Raw genomic sequence first — 14490 nt, forward strand, 5'->3', positions numbered from 1 at the left:
AGTATATAGTCAGTTTTGCTGGGTAGCTGATTCTTGGTTGGAGACCCAGCTCTCTTGCCTTTCTGAAGATCATGTTCCATGCCTTACGATCATTCAGAGTAGAACTTGCAAGGTCTTGTGTGACCCTGATTGGCATTCCTTTATATCTAAATTGTCTTTTTCTGGCTTCCTGTAGGATTTTTTCTTTTGTTTGATAGCTTTGGAATTTGGCAATTACATTCCTGGGAGTTGTCTTTTGGGGGTTTAGTGTAGAAGGTGTTCTGTGAGCTCTGTCAGTGGCTGTATTGCCCCCTTGTTCTAGAATCTCTGGGCAATTTTCTTTGATTATCTCTTGTATCACCATGTCCAGTTTGGTGTTTATTTCTGGCTTTTCTGGGAGTCCAATTATTCTTAAATTATCCCTTCTCCCCCTATTTTCCAGATCTATCACCTTGTCGGTGAGATATTTTATGTTCTCTTCTAATTTCTTGGTATTTTGGCTTTGCTTTATTAATTCTTGCTCTTTTACACGATCGTTGTCTTCCAGCTGCCTGATTCTGGCCTTTAAAGCCTGGTTTTCCTTTTCAGTTTCATCATACTGGTTTTGTAGATGCGTGAATTTCTTTTGCATTATTTCCAACTTTTCCTCCCAGAAGGCTTCCATCTTTTTGGTCATTTCTGATTCAAATTCTTCATAGGTTTGTGGAGAGTTTCCATTTCCTTTGGAAGGTTTTGGAGCATTTTCTTTTATATTATCTTCTATCTGCTCTGTATTTTGCATTTTGGCTCCATAGAATGTGTCCAAAGTTGCCCCTTTCTTCTTATTTTTCTTGGTATTTTGGGGCTTCTGTGCTTCTGTGGAGTTTTCCATCTCTGAATGTGGAGGATTGGCTTTTCTTGTCTCTGTCTGGTGTTCAGAGGCTTTAGTCCTGGGCAGATGGTTCTATGACTTTCCCTGGGTTAAACTGAATATGCCTCACTGGAACTGGAATGGAAGGGTCGGACCACGTTGCTTTCAGGAAGTTGCCTTCAGAATTGCTGGCCGTGAGGCTGTTTCGTTGGCCTGCGGGGGGATGGGCTGCAGCTAACCCAAGCTCCGAGAGCAAGGACTTTCACTGAGACTTGGATAGCAGGATCCAGCCCGTGAGGCTGTCTTGCCCGCCCTGAGGTTTGCTGTTGTTTCAACCAGCTCTCTGTAGCGGGAGCCCCAGGCAGTAACTTTCACTGGGACTCGGGTAGAAGGCCCTGAGGGTTCTGCTCTCTGAGCCCAGCCGGCAGGGCTGCGGCTTCCGGGAGCCTTGGACTCTGAGCTCCTACCCCTGAGGTCCGAGTGATCTCGGGTTCTGGCTTTTGAGGGGAGCCGTACCTTTTGAACCGGGTCCAGGTCCAGGAGGAGGGTTCCCAGGGTCTGTGCTGTTGATCGTTTTGAATTTCGGCGCCTTAGGAGCTTATAGTTTGAGATCGGTCGGGAAGGTTTTTCAGGAGATCTGAACTTGAGCTTTCTCTAAGCCGCCATCTTAACCCCCCTTGTACATTTTTAAATGATTTTCTTCTTTCACCTAAATATTGGTACCACTTTTCATTTCATTTCTGTTGGTCTTCAGCTGCTAAGATCCAGATGTGAACTCCTTGGACCTAGGGATTATTTCTTGCATTATATCCTCAATCCGAGTGGTGTTTGACATATATTATGGATCAGTCACTTTAAATTGGGTCTGACTCTTTGTGACCCCATCTGGGGGTTTCTTGGCAAAGATAATGAAGTGGTTTGCCATTTCTTTCTACAGGTCTTTTTATAGTCATGGAAATGAAGGTAAGCAGAGTTAAGTGACGTATCCTGAGTCACATAGCTCATAAATGTCTGAGGCTAGATTTGAATTCAGGAACTTGAGTCTTTCAGACTTCAGGCACAGGGCTCTATCCACTGTACTACTTAGCTGTCCATGTGCCACATAGAAGATACTTAATAAATGCTTTTAATGGTTGAGCTCAGCCAAGTTGCATCAATGATGTGAGATACTCAAATGGAGGCAACCTATTGACTGGTACGTGAAGGTTTTCTCCCCTCATATTTGACAAGGTTAAATAGATTTTAGGATCTGATCCAGTGAGAAAAGAGCCATGAATAAATGTTGGAGTCTGACACAGGGAGAAAGAAGTCACAAATAATTTTCACAGAGATGCCTCTGTGTTCTGCTAAAGGCCACAGCAAAGCTGTTAATGCAAGTATCAGGTGGGATATCTGAGAATGAACTTTGCCCCCTGGGATTGCTTGGGTTTGTAGAAGAGCACTAGAAATGTTTTGGGTAAAGTCTTTTCATAAATAATATTCTATGGGAAAGAAATGCCTTCTAAATACAATGTAATGCTTTGCACTCTACTTTCTTTAAAAATCTTTCTCTTTGTGATAATAAATGGAGATTATACATCAAAAAACAAAAAACACCTTTTTATTATCAACGACCTTATCTTTTTGTCTATTTCTTCATTTATAAAACTTACATGTTTTAAAACCTTCATATTACATTTCTCCCAGTGGATTTTAATTAAAAACTCCACAACTTTCAAATGGACTTTCACAATGATTGCTTACAGGCGTTATTTCCTTAATTTTTCAACACAACATTCTCTCACTGACTTCTACTTGCTTTTAAAATTTAACCTCAAAATAGTTACTCTTTTTTTCCTTTCAAACCTCTGCTTCAAGCAGAATCACGTTCTCTATTTTTCCCTTCTGACACCTCCACATATCTACATACATTTTTCCTACAACATATCTGTCTTTTGGCTCTCATGAGAGGCCCCTTATTTCATTATAATCTCCTATAACGTATGTCTTTCATATGCTTTTCCTACACTTCTTTCACATTCTACAACTTGCTTTTGCCACCACTTAACTTCCACCACGTGTTCTGTCACCTGCTATCATCAATCCCTTTATCAATTGTATCATTATTTACATCATTTACATACAATCTGTTTACATATTGTCTTATCCCATTCAATCTTAAGAATTAAGAATGAATTCTAACCCTCTTAAAGAATTAAGAATCTCTCCATTCTGGGTAACTGACAGGCCTCAAACCTTGTTTAGTTAGGAGGGATGTCTACCCCAAGCATGTGAAGACTTCCCCAGGAAGAATGGATGAATGAGAGAAATTCATTGCACTAGCCATGAAGGTGATTGAAACAGGAACTGTGGAGTGATTGGAACTTGGTCAGACCTCAAAGATACCAAGGCAATCCACTACATCCTGGTTTATCACCAATTGTCCTGGCCTTTATCTTGCCACTGAAGTTGGATGACTCTGGAAGAAAGGATGAGGTAATGATTTTGTGCAGCCCTGCCTCTTCTTCAAGGCAAGACATCACCCTGTGATGTCATCAATTCTCTTAAAAAACAAAGGGCAAACAACAATAAAGAGTTAGATTGGCTCCATTGCTTTGCCCCCACACTTTCAATTCATCTTAATCCTATGGTCCTTAATTGAATATTCTTTTAATTAATTGTTATATTAAAGTATGTCTTTGATGTTTTTGCTATTCTTCATTTGTGTTACTTGGTTGATTTTTTTAAATGTACTATATGGTATTGAGGGATACATACACTTCTTTTTCTATTCAATAGTGGCCAGAGATATATCACATCCTTATTTTTTAAAAATTCTACTCAGTTCCTTAACTCATTTTTTATTTATTATTTTGTTGAATTGTCTAGGTCTAACAGATACATTTAGATCCTCTATCATATTATATTTTTTAAAACCCTTACCTTCTGTTTTAGAATCAATACTGTGTTTTGGTTCTAAGGTAGAAGAGCAATAAAGGCTAGGTAATGTGGTTTAAGTGACTTACCCAGGGCCATTCAACTAGGAAGTATCTGAGGCCATCTATTTCTTTTTATAACTCATTTAGCTGTTCATTTAGATTTTTAACTGCTATGCTATTTAGTATTATGTTAAGTATTGATATATTTAATTCACTGCCTATCATACCTTTTAGCATAATGTAGTTTTCCTCTTTATATTTCTTAATTGAATCTATTTTAACTTGACTTGAGATCCTGATTGCTGCCCTTGCTTTTAAAAATTCATTTGAAACATTATAGACGGTGTTCAAGCCCTCTCTTTTAGTTCAATGGGAATTTATGCATTTCAAATGGATTTCTTATAAACAACATATTGCTGGATTCTGCTTTCTAATCTTTTAGGAGTTAATTCCTTTTATATTCACAGTTATGATTATTAATTGTGTATTTCCTTTCAATCCATTCTCTTAATTTTTTCCTCTCTTGACTTCTTGCCCTCCCTTTGCAAAGAAGAAGGTAATGAGTGTGGGTATGCTCAGCTTTAGTGCTCTCTGGTTGATACTATGTGCTTTTGCCCATCACCCCTCTTCCCTTTCCTTCATCCACATCTAACCACAGACTCTTATCCTTCCTTTTTCTCCTTTTAAGGTCTACTTCACAATACCCTCTCTGAGTTTGGGGTCTTTTCCTCACCTTTTTACTAATTCCTCTCAGAAACTAACCTCTCCCCCATCCCTACTACTTTCCCTATTGACTTGAATGTATTTCTGTGGGAAATTCTATTTATTCTACTTTCCTTTGACTAGTTCAGTTGAAGGTGATATTCTCCAAGGCCCTCCCCCTTTTTTCTGTATAGTCTTGTAATTGTGTCTCTGATCATATAGGTAATTTCCCACACCCTACCTTCCCTACTGTATTCCTTTCCCCTCATTCTCCTTTCCTCTTTTAAGATAATTAAAACATAACAAAAGAAGTTTTGGGCTCTCTGTCATTTAATTCCCTTTATGACCCCAGATGACCAGCCAATTCTTGTTCTTCCACCCTATATCTGAAACAAATTCTTTCCCTAGAGCACTGGCACAAGTTCTAGTTCATTCCCTGTGCTAGAAAGAGGCTCTGGGTAGACCACCCTGGCTAAGACCCCTCCTCAGGGCCTTTGTTAAGCCTTTATTTCCCTATTCACACTAGGGCTGGAGAAATGACTCCCTTAGGTTTTTCTGTGCATTTGCCAATCACTGTTGAGCCTGATACTCTTCCCAGCTGTTTACTGAAGTCGTTCTGAGGGAGAGAGCCAGGCTGTGCCATATCTTCCTAACCTGCCACCATTTCTCGCTGTTCTCCTTGGCATTTGAAGGAGAGGTGGGCAGAGCAGGATTTGCCTAGCCCTTGGTTTTTCTCCTTTAGGAGAAGTGATAGCAGATAGAAAATGACTTCCTAGAAATATCTTCTTATTCTTTCCCTACTACTTTATAAGATAAGAATAATTGGTAAGGTCTGAAGGTTCGAGATTAGCTTTATTGTTCTTAAATGCCTCCTGCTAACTCCTCCCCCAGGCACCCACTTCCTGAGAAACTTCTCTTGTGGAGTCATTCCTTTGGGGTTAGGCGGTCTGGCCTCTGTTGGGTTTTCCTTGTGAGCCCAAATATTCGCGGACAGGATAAGAATACAGCGAGGCACTGACACCTTGGAGTAAGTACCTTTCTCGGCTTACTTACTTATCTTATCTGGCAGGAGAGATGGAGCAGCAGCCTTCGGGCTCTGGATTTCCAGTGAGGGAAGAATGTTTTCCACCGAAGGGCTTATGGATCAGCAGAGAAAAAGAACTTGGGGTAACAGACACACTCTTCCTATGTCTGTTTTGCTGGGAGGGTGGCCCTGCCGGGGAGTTGAAATTAGCTGCAGAATGTAGAGACCAGATTGTTCTCACCTAAAGGGGGAAATGTAGCACTAAAGGTAGGCAAACCGGCCCGAGATCCGCGACTGTCGGGAGCTCGGGCTCTCAGCCTTCTTCTGGCCTTCTCGGTGTGTGCCCTGGCCAGTACGTGAAAGGTCCGTCCTACGTGAACAAGCCTGAGAAACACTTAGAGGGTGGTTAGAGATACTCAAAAGAAAGAGCACCAAAATAGCTTTGAAATGGCCACAAAAGAAGAAAAAAGTTCGGCAAACACATAGAAAGCAGTGCTGTGGCTCTCGTGCTAAATGTAATGCCTATTATATATACCCGTCTTCTAGAAGAAATAAACCATACGAGTTCAAGCAGTTCACAATGAAAGAGAAAATGAAATTCATTTTCAAAAGAAACACAGAGAGAAGACGAGGCTTCACTCATGAATTTTGCCGTCAGTAAGCAGGAAGCAAGACCGTCTTGGCTGGTTGGCTTCAGTGACAGAACTGGGGTGGAGCACCTTCTCTGGTAAGGTGTCTCCCACCCCTCAGCTGGCCAGCCTGGGCCCTGTGTTGTACCAGAAGTAATAGCCTCCTCCTTTGGAGATGCAGCTAGTTTTGTTGGTACAGGTTTCAGGGGATGAGGAATAGGAGTATAGGAGGGCATGAGGCAGGGGGCAGAAGGAAAGGACAGGGAGGGGACTGCTTAGCAGTGAGCCTCGTCACGACCTGACCTGTCCATTTCCTGAACTTGCGGAGATGAAAACTCCCCAAGGGCTCCCAGGTGTAGGGTACTGCTACTAACTCTGTAATCCTTTCAAGCTCAAAAAGTCCCCTGTTAAAGAACAAAGTGAAAGAGACTGTTTCTGAGGACATCATTTTGTGGACTAAAATGTAGTTGTTGCTTGTCTGAATTTGTGAATGAGCTAATCTCTTGACTCTTTCTTTTAGAGTTCCCTAGATCCTCATTTCCCTGTATGCTTCCACAGCTCCCACCTAAGGGTCCTGGGGGGATCCGGAAGAATGGAGGGGGTTTTAGCATGTTCTCTGCCTATGTTGCAACCTCCTGCAACTGAGGGTGTATCTTGTGTGTATAAAGTAGGCCATTGAAAGCAGTCTACTCTCCCAATCTCCTTTCCTTTGGCATCATATTAAGTCCTCAGTAGCACTATTTTACCCAGTCAGTGTTCTTAAGTACAGCAAAAATGATGTTAGAATATAAGGAATTAGGAGAAAAAAGTTCTGTGTACACAACTCACATTCACAGATCAGTTGGTATGTTTGTGTGCATGCATGTATGTATATATGTAACATAACACTATATCACAGCAGATACCACTATGGAGAGTAGTTTGCCTGAAGAGGGCATTTCCATCCCATAAATCTTATTAGGAACAACTTAATAGCAACTTCCCAGGCCAGTTCTGTCTCCTCCAACTGGCCAGTTTAGAGTAGAACTTCCCATTGGAATGAATGAAAAAGTCTTTATGATGAACTACATACAAAGCACTCTGCTGAGTGCCAGGAATATTTTTTAACAAGATGTAAAAATCTGCTCTCAGGGAGCTTACACTCTAACAAGGGGAGACAACACATATTAGAGATTTCAGCTGCAAACCAGATGGAAAGTCAGTGGACTTAAGATTATAATGGGAAAATATATAGTAAAACATCATTTTAAAACTTTCTCTTTAATTACTCTGAACTTGATAAGCATGAACAAACACAAACATTTCCATATTTAAAGAACAGAAAAAGGAGCACATGTGAAATTTTAAATCTATTATATACAGTTTTAAAAACATATTTTTCAAATTAAAAAGGAAGTTCCAACAATTGTTTTGCTTGTTTAGGTATCATTCTGTATTTTCTTTTACTCTCTTTGTATTTTTAAAGGATGCATCAGTGTTCTTTTCATTTTCTTTAACTCCACTTCTTTTCAAAACTCTCCTGTTCAATAAGAAACTAACAAACCTTTTAAAAATTCTCTCCATTTTAATTTTTAAAAGGTTTGTTGGATATAAATTTAATTTTTCACTGGTTTTCAATATCCATTTCTGATGCTGATCAATTAGACTGCTCTAAGGACTTTGATAGAATTTTCTTTTCTGGGTCTTCAGTAGTGGTGACTTCTTAAGAGATGAGAGCTACAGAACCAGGAAAGATATTTGATACGATAAGATTCATTGCCACAAGGGTTGATGGCTTTGAGGTCCAGGCTGCAAGCAGAGGTAATGGCCTGGAGGACACTGGTATTCTTAGGACCCTTTGGCTCAGGGTCCTGGGTGATGCCCACTGGAATCTGAGGGATAGTTACTGATTCAATGTTGATTAACCAACAATTGATCTAAAAACTTTTCTGTTGGAATTTCTATGTGCCTAGGCATTATGCAAAGCACTGAGAATATGAAGACAAAAGTGAGACAGACAGTTGTTAATTATGGAGATGGTATGAATGGAATGTCCCTATTCCACAAGAGTTATTTTTTGGATGATGACTGGGGGATTCGGGTTGGGCTGGAGAATGCTACTATTCCTAAAATAGTCTTGGTTTCTCTCCACTAGAGTCAGAGGGAAGATTTATGTTTCAATGTCAATCAATCACCAATCATTCTATAAGCATTTGTTATGTACATTTTATAAGCCCAAGCACTATTGCTTTTGAGGACACAGACAAAAATGAAACCCCTCAAGGAGTTTGTATTTTATTGCAATGTCTCCTCCAGTGGGATATCTCAGAATTCTGTGTTTGACCCTGGAATGTTAAACATTTTTATTAATGACTAGGGTAAATATGTAGAAGGAATGATTAGCATATATTCAGATGAGGCAGAACTGGACAGCATAGCTAATACATTGAACTAACGATTCATTGTGCAGAATCACAAGCCAGAATGAGCCAAAGATAATTAAGATAAAATTAAAGAGATAAATGCAAAGTTCTGCCCTTTTCTTCTTTGATACTTTGACAAATTTGTTATCTTATCAATATGTAAAAATCATATACCACAACTGGTTCAACTGTTCCCCTATTGATGGGCATCCCCTCAGTTTCCAAAGAAGCAAAGAGTTTAGGGTTTTTTACATCATATATTTTTTTGTTACATATTAAGTTCTGAACTATCTCCCTCCCTCCCCACCCTGCACTAGAGAAGACCAATATTTGACAAAGATATAAATATATATGTATAAACACACATATATGTAACTCCACATCATGTATCCTTATATTTATCAGTTCTTTCTCTGGAGGTGGACATTCACAATTATTCTTCAAATAATAGTGCCGTTGCCATATACAATATTCCCTTGGTTCTTCTCATTTCACTTTGTATTACTTTATGCAAGTCTTTCTAAATTTTCCTAAAATCAACCTGCTTGGGGAGTAGTGAAGTAGCTCAGTGGACTGAGAGCCAGGCCTAGAGATAGGACATCCTGGGTTCAAATCTCGGCTCAAACACTTCCTAGCCTTGTGACCCTGGACAAGACACTTAACCCCCACTGCCTAACCTTTACTATTCTCCTGACTTGGGACCAATACACAATATTGATTCCAAGGTGCAAAGTAAGGGTTTAAAAAAATCAATCTACTCATTATTTCTTATTGCACATTCTATCACAATCATATACTACAACTTATTTAGAAATTCCCCAATTCAGTGTCCAATTCCTTGCCATCACCAAGAATGCTGCTTGAAATATTTTGCTCCCTGGTAATTTATGATATTTCAGATTATTTTAGATGGTATATCTCTTATTATTTCTTCTTGGAGGACTTTGTGACATATAAAAATGCTGATGATTTATGTAGATTCATTTTATATACCATTGCTTTGCTAAAATTATTGTTTCAACTAGTTTTTTAGTTGGCTCTCTAGGATTTTCTAATATCATCATATTATCTGTAAAAAGAAATATTTTTATTACCTTATTGCTCATTTTGATTTCTTCAATTTCTTTTTCTTCTCTTATTGCTATTGCTAGCATGTCTAATACCATATTGAGTAAAATTAGTGATAATGGACATCCTTGTTTTACTCCTAATCATAATGAGAAGACTTCTAGCTCCTTTGCCTTATGAATAATGCTTGCTGATAGTAGATGTTTTCTCATCATTTTAAGGGAAAATTTGGGTGAATGTTTTCTTATCATTTTAAGGAAAAATCTCTTTTGTAAACAGACCTAGAAATGCTGTTGTTGTGCCAAAGGGTCGGAATGACTTTATAATCTTTTGGTCATCATCCATATTGTTTAAGAGAATGGTTGGATCAGTTCATAACTCTAATAGTGCATTAGTGTATCCATTTTCTCACATCCCTTCGAATATTTGTCATTTTCCTTTTCTATCCAATTATATTTTTAAAAAACCAACGTAACCTTCCATCTTAGAATCGGCACTGTTTATTGGTTCCAGGGCAAAAGAGTGTTAAGGGGTAGGCAATGAGGGTAAAGTGATTTGCTCAGTCACACAGTTAGGAAGTGTTTGAGGCCAGATTTGAATTTAGGACCTCTTGCCTCTAGTCCTGGATCTCAATCCGAGAGCTACCCAGTTGCACCCTATCCAATTACATTTTAATTTGGTTCAAGCCACACGTGGCAATTTTGGATCCCAAGGTAGACACCTCTGGAGTAATTGTAAAGGAAGGCATTCATACTATTGATTTGTGAGTCATTGCAAAAGGTACAATTTCTAAACTTTTTGCCTTGTAGGTGATAGATATGTACAGAATTTCATGAGTTTTTCCTTTTTGCTTAAGTTTCGGCTTCCCAAGGATTTGGCTCTGTAGCAAAGCAAGTTACAAAGTGATTGCAAGAGTTTGATTGACAGCCCTCAAGCCTCAGAATTCTCCAAGAGCTGGCTGGGTCAGTTTTAAGCTGTTGAAGGAAACGGTTTCCAACTGTCTGTCTGGAGCCTGAAGGGGTGGATCTGGACTCTCCCTGGACAAACTCATTTTGTAAGCTGCCTGCTTTAGAATAAAATCAAAAGGATTGAGAAGATTTCCTATACATTCTGGTGGACAGATTGATTTTGGAGGAGCCTTTCTCTCTCTTTCCTGGAACATCTGAGGGCTCAGCAGCTGTATTCCTGCTACCTGACCCACCAAGGACTGTGTGTATGAGATTCTGGGTTCCCTGACAGACTTCCTTAGTAATCTTTAGTTTAGTTAGTTAGACAGGCTAAGCTTAGGAAATTAATTATAGTGGGTTAAATATATTGGGGCAAATACTCAGATGCAAAACTTTTCCCTTTTCCTTCCCCATCATCCCTTTCTTTGTTAATAAACTCATTTATTTAATTGTGGTTTCTTCCCTGTGCATAAACTTCCCCCCCCTTCCTAAATTCCCTGTTTCCCTCAGTTCTTGCCTTTCCCACCAAAGATAGGAATCATGTATATTACTTGCCATGACCTCCTGATTCCCTGCCCCTTATTTGTAGTTTGTGATAGGCAGCTTTGGGAAGGTTTCATCTTGAATCTGTGATAAATTCCAAAGTTCTGGGTCACAGGCTTGGCTTTCCTCTTTCACTCTGTAGGAATTATCCTATAGTTACGAGAAAAAGTTATGTCTGTAAATTTGTGTAGTTGTTGAGAATATAAGAAGCTATGCCCTAAGGGGAAGTCTTTGAGTCACTCAGTGGTACTACACTATAATTATTCTGCTGGCCAAAGTCATTCTTGGTGGTTGTTGTTGAGCCCACAATACTCCCAGAAATCAAAAGTCTAGGGTTCGTACTGTCACAGCTATTTGTTCTATTGGTGTTCTATTGGCCTGCAGTGAATTGGCTTCTCTACTTATGGAGTTTCTGGTTGACCCCGGTTCCTATTTATGGTAGACTTCAACCTCCAATCACTCCATAATTATAAATAGTTCATATAGCCACATCCTACAAATCTTAATTAAAACTCTAATGTTGATTGGCTTGTTTATCATGAAACAATATTAAAGGGAATGCACATTATGGTAAAATAAAATTCTTTTTGGTATTTCTATAAGCATATCAAATTTAGTTTTTTCAACCTTGTTAAGGTCTCTTTTTCTTTTTATTGGATTTACTAAGTATTGAAAAAGGAATGATAAGCTCACCTATAGTTATTGTCAAAGTCTTTCTGCGTTTTGATTAGCTTTCCCCTTAAATACCTAGATCTCATATCATTTGGTATATAGATATTTAATAACATCATTGTTACCTTAACTATGATGATTTTATTTTTACATGAAATTTTCATTTTTTCTCAATTACATGTAAATAAAATTTTTAAACATTAGTTTTTTTAAAAATTAGAATTCCAAATTCTCTTCCTCACTTCCTCTCCTCCCTTCTCCTTGAGAAAGCAACCAATTAGAAATATATTATACATGAGTAGTTATGTAAAAGTTTTCCCTATTGGTAATATAAAATAAAATGCAGACCCCAAACTCCCAAGAATAATAAAGTAAAAAAAGTATGTTTCAATCTGCATTCAAACACTATCAGTTTTTTTCTCTAAAAGGGATAGTATTTTTCTTCATATGTCTTTCAGAACTGTCTTAAATCACTGCATTGCTTAAAATACCTAAATCATTCACAGTTGGCCTCCATACAATACTGAACATCATACAATGTTCTCCTGGTGCTGCTCATTTCAGTTTGCATGAACTCCAATTCACGCATATTTTTCCATGTATTTCTGAAAACATTCTGCTTGTCATTTCTTATAGCACAGTAGTATTCCATCATAATCATATACCACAACTTGTTCTACAATTCCCAAACTGAGGAACTTCCCCTTTACCTCTAATTTTTTTCCACCACCAAAAAAGCTGCTGTAAATATTTCTGTACAATATTAGAATAACATTAAGATGTGGGTATTGATACCTTCTAGATAAGAAATAGAAAAGTGTGTCTCAAAAGCATGTTGGTGTCTGGAGGAGGGCTGAGGCGGAGGTTCTGTGGAATGTTAGAGTGAGCTAGAGATTAGCTGACATTCCAGGACGGCTCTCTCTCACTGAAGCTTGGCGAAAGAGTCTGCTGACCTCTTGGTAGTCCTTTCCTCAAACTGGGAGTCTCAGGGTGTGAGTTCAGTAACTGTCTGGCCGCAGTTAAAGAGTGATCCATCTTTAAGGAGAAGAACAGAAGATCTTGTCCTTTCTCTAGGCTCAGAGTGAAACTCGGAGTCAAGGCTGAGCTTTGACGAAGCCTCAGTTAGATTGCTCTTGCTGGCCCTTTTGATATTTGGAGACAGTTTAAGGACTATATACAAGTAATTATTATATAATATCATATCGTTATAATTATAATTAATATATAATTATAAATATTATAGTAATATTCTATTACAATAAATAATTAATTATAAGGATATTAGTTTAGATTATTTTAAGTGGGGTCATTGGGGTTAGTTAGAAATAGGAAGATTTAGTGTAGCCTGGGAAACCAGGACTGAAGAGACTTCATGCCAAGTCAGCTGAGTTTGGGTGTTAAGTAGAATCCCGTAGAGATAGAAAATCCTTTTATATATCCTTATACCCTTTGCCAATCCTATAACTATTAATAAATTAGCTTTAATTTTTATATATACATCTTAGTCTTCACAAGTACTTTTTACTGCAAAAGACCCAGAGGGGAAAGCCAGCTAGGCTTCACCTCACAACAGCAACTTAGGGACACTTTGGGGATACAATTACCAAAAGTATCAACAGTTTATATACCATCAATACAACATACAGGCCCCTTTCCTTTTCTTCTAATCTTTTCTGGCTACAGAACTAGTAGTGATATTGCTGGGGGAAAGAGTTTGCAGTTTTATAGCTGGGCAAAGTGCAGTTTTATAGCTGGGCAAAGTTCAAATTGTCCTCTAGAAAGGCAGGATCAGTTCACATTTCCAACTACGCATTAATGTCTTTATTTTTCCATATCTTATCCAACACCTGTCGTTTTTCTTTTCTATCATACTAACCAATCTGAAAGATGTGAGATAGTACCCTAGAGTTGTTTTTTTAAATTGACGTTTCTGTAATCAATAGTGATTTAGAGCATTTCTACATATCTCTAAATAGCTTTAATTTCTTCCTCAGAAAATTGCCTGTGTATATTTTTTGACCATTTATAAATTGGAGAACTATTTCTATTTCTAGAAATTTAATTCAATTCTCTATATATTTGAGAAATGGGGCCTTCATCAGAGACACTTGCTGTTGAAAAAAGCTTCTCTATTTGGCACTCAAAGATCTTCCTAACCTTCTTTTCCCAGTCATCTTATATCTTCCTCTCCATTTTGTGCTCTTCAGTCCAGTGATAACTGCCTTCTTGCAATTACACAAACAAAACACTCCATCTTTGGTCTGAGCAATTTCTCCGGCTATTCCCCATACTGTAAAGATTAAAATTTAGGGGAAGGTACCTGAAGGCAGGTAGAAATTAGTTCTCTCTGCAAGGAGTATTATTTTTATGAGGTTTATTAAAGGTTAAGAATTTAAAGAAAAACAGAATAAGAAAGCATCCAGGGGCCTAGACAACCTCACCTACATTACGAAAAGAGCCACGTCTGCTTGCAAGAGGAAACAGGAAAGGCCCAGAAAGCCTGCCGTGGGTGGAGACCCTCTAAGTAATGATTTTGCTCTCGGCCCAGGTGAGAATTCAGTGAGATTACAAAGCATTCTGGGGAAGTGGAGCAAGGGCTTCTGGGAACTGAAGTCCTGGATTCGAGTCTATTTTTACATTCCCCGTTTGATTCTTATTGGGAAAGGTTACCCCAAAAAGGATCATGAAAACATAATCAACTTAAAGATTACAATAATTTGAGATTGAGAAAAAAACCAAATAATTGACAAATAAAT

At 38.4% G+C, this 14490-nt stretch overlaps 1 protein-coding gene across 2 annotated transcripts in view; it reads left to right on the forward strand.

Annotated features, from left to right (window-relative positions):
- The first annotated feature begins 5380 nt into the window (after window positions 1–5380).
- Window positions 5381–14490, forward strand: part of LOC130454613 (GTPase IMAP family member 9-like) — a 59226-nt gene continuing 50116 nt past the window's right edge. For both annotated transcript variants that reach the window (XM_056799882.1, XM_056799883.1), the window contains exon 1: window positions 5381–5476. The gene's annotated coding sequence lies outside the window, so the exon portion shown is untranslated. The remainder of the gene's footprint in view (window positions 5477–14490) is intronic.

The sequence above is a fragment of the Monodelphis domestica genome, chromosome 5 (assembly GCF_027887165.1).
Source record: "Monodelphis domestica isolate mMonDom1 chromosome 5, mMonDom1.pri, whole genome shotgun sequence".
Lineage (NCBI taxonomy): Eukaryota > Metazoa > Chordata > Mammalia > Didelphimorphia > Didelphidae > Monodelphis > Monodelphis domestica.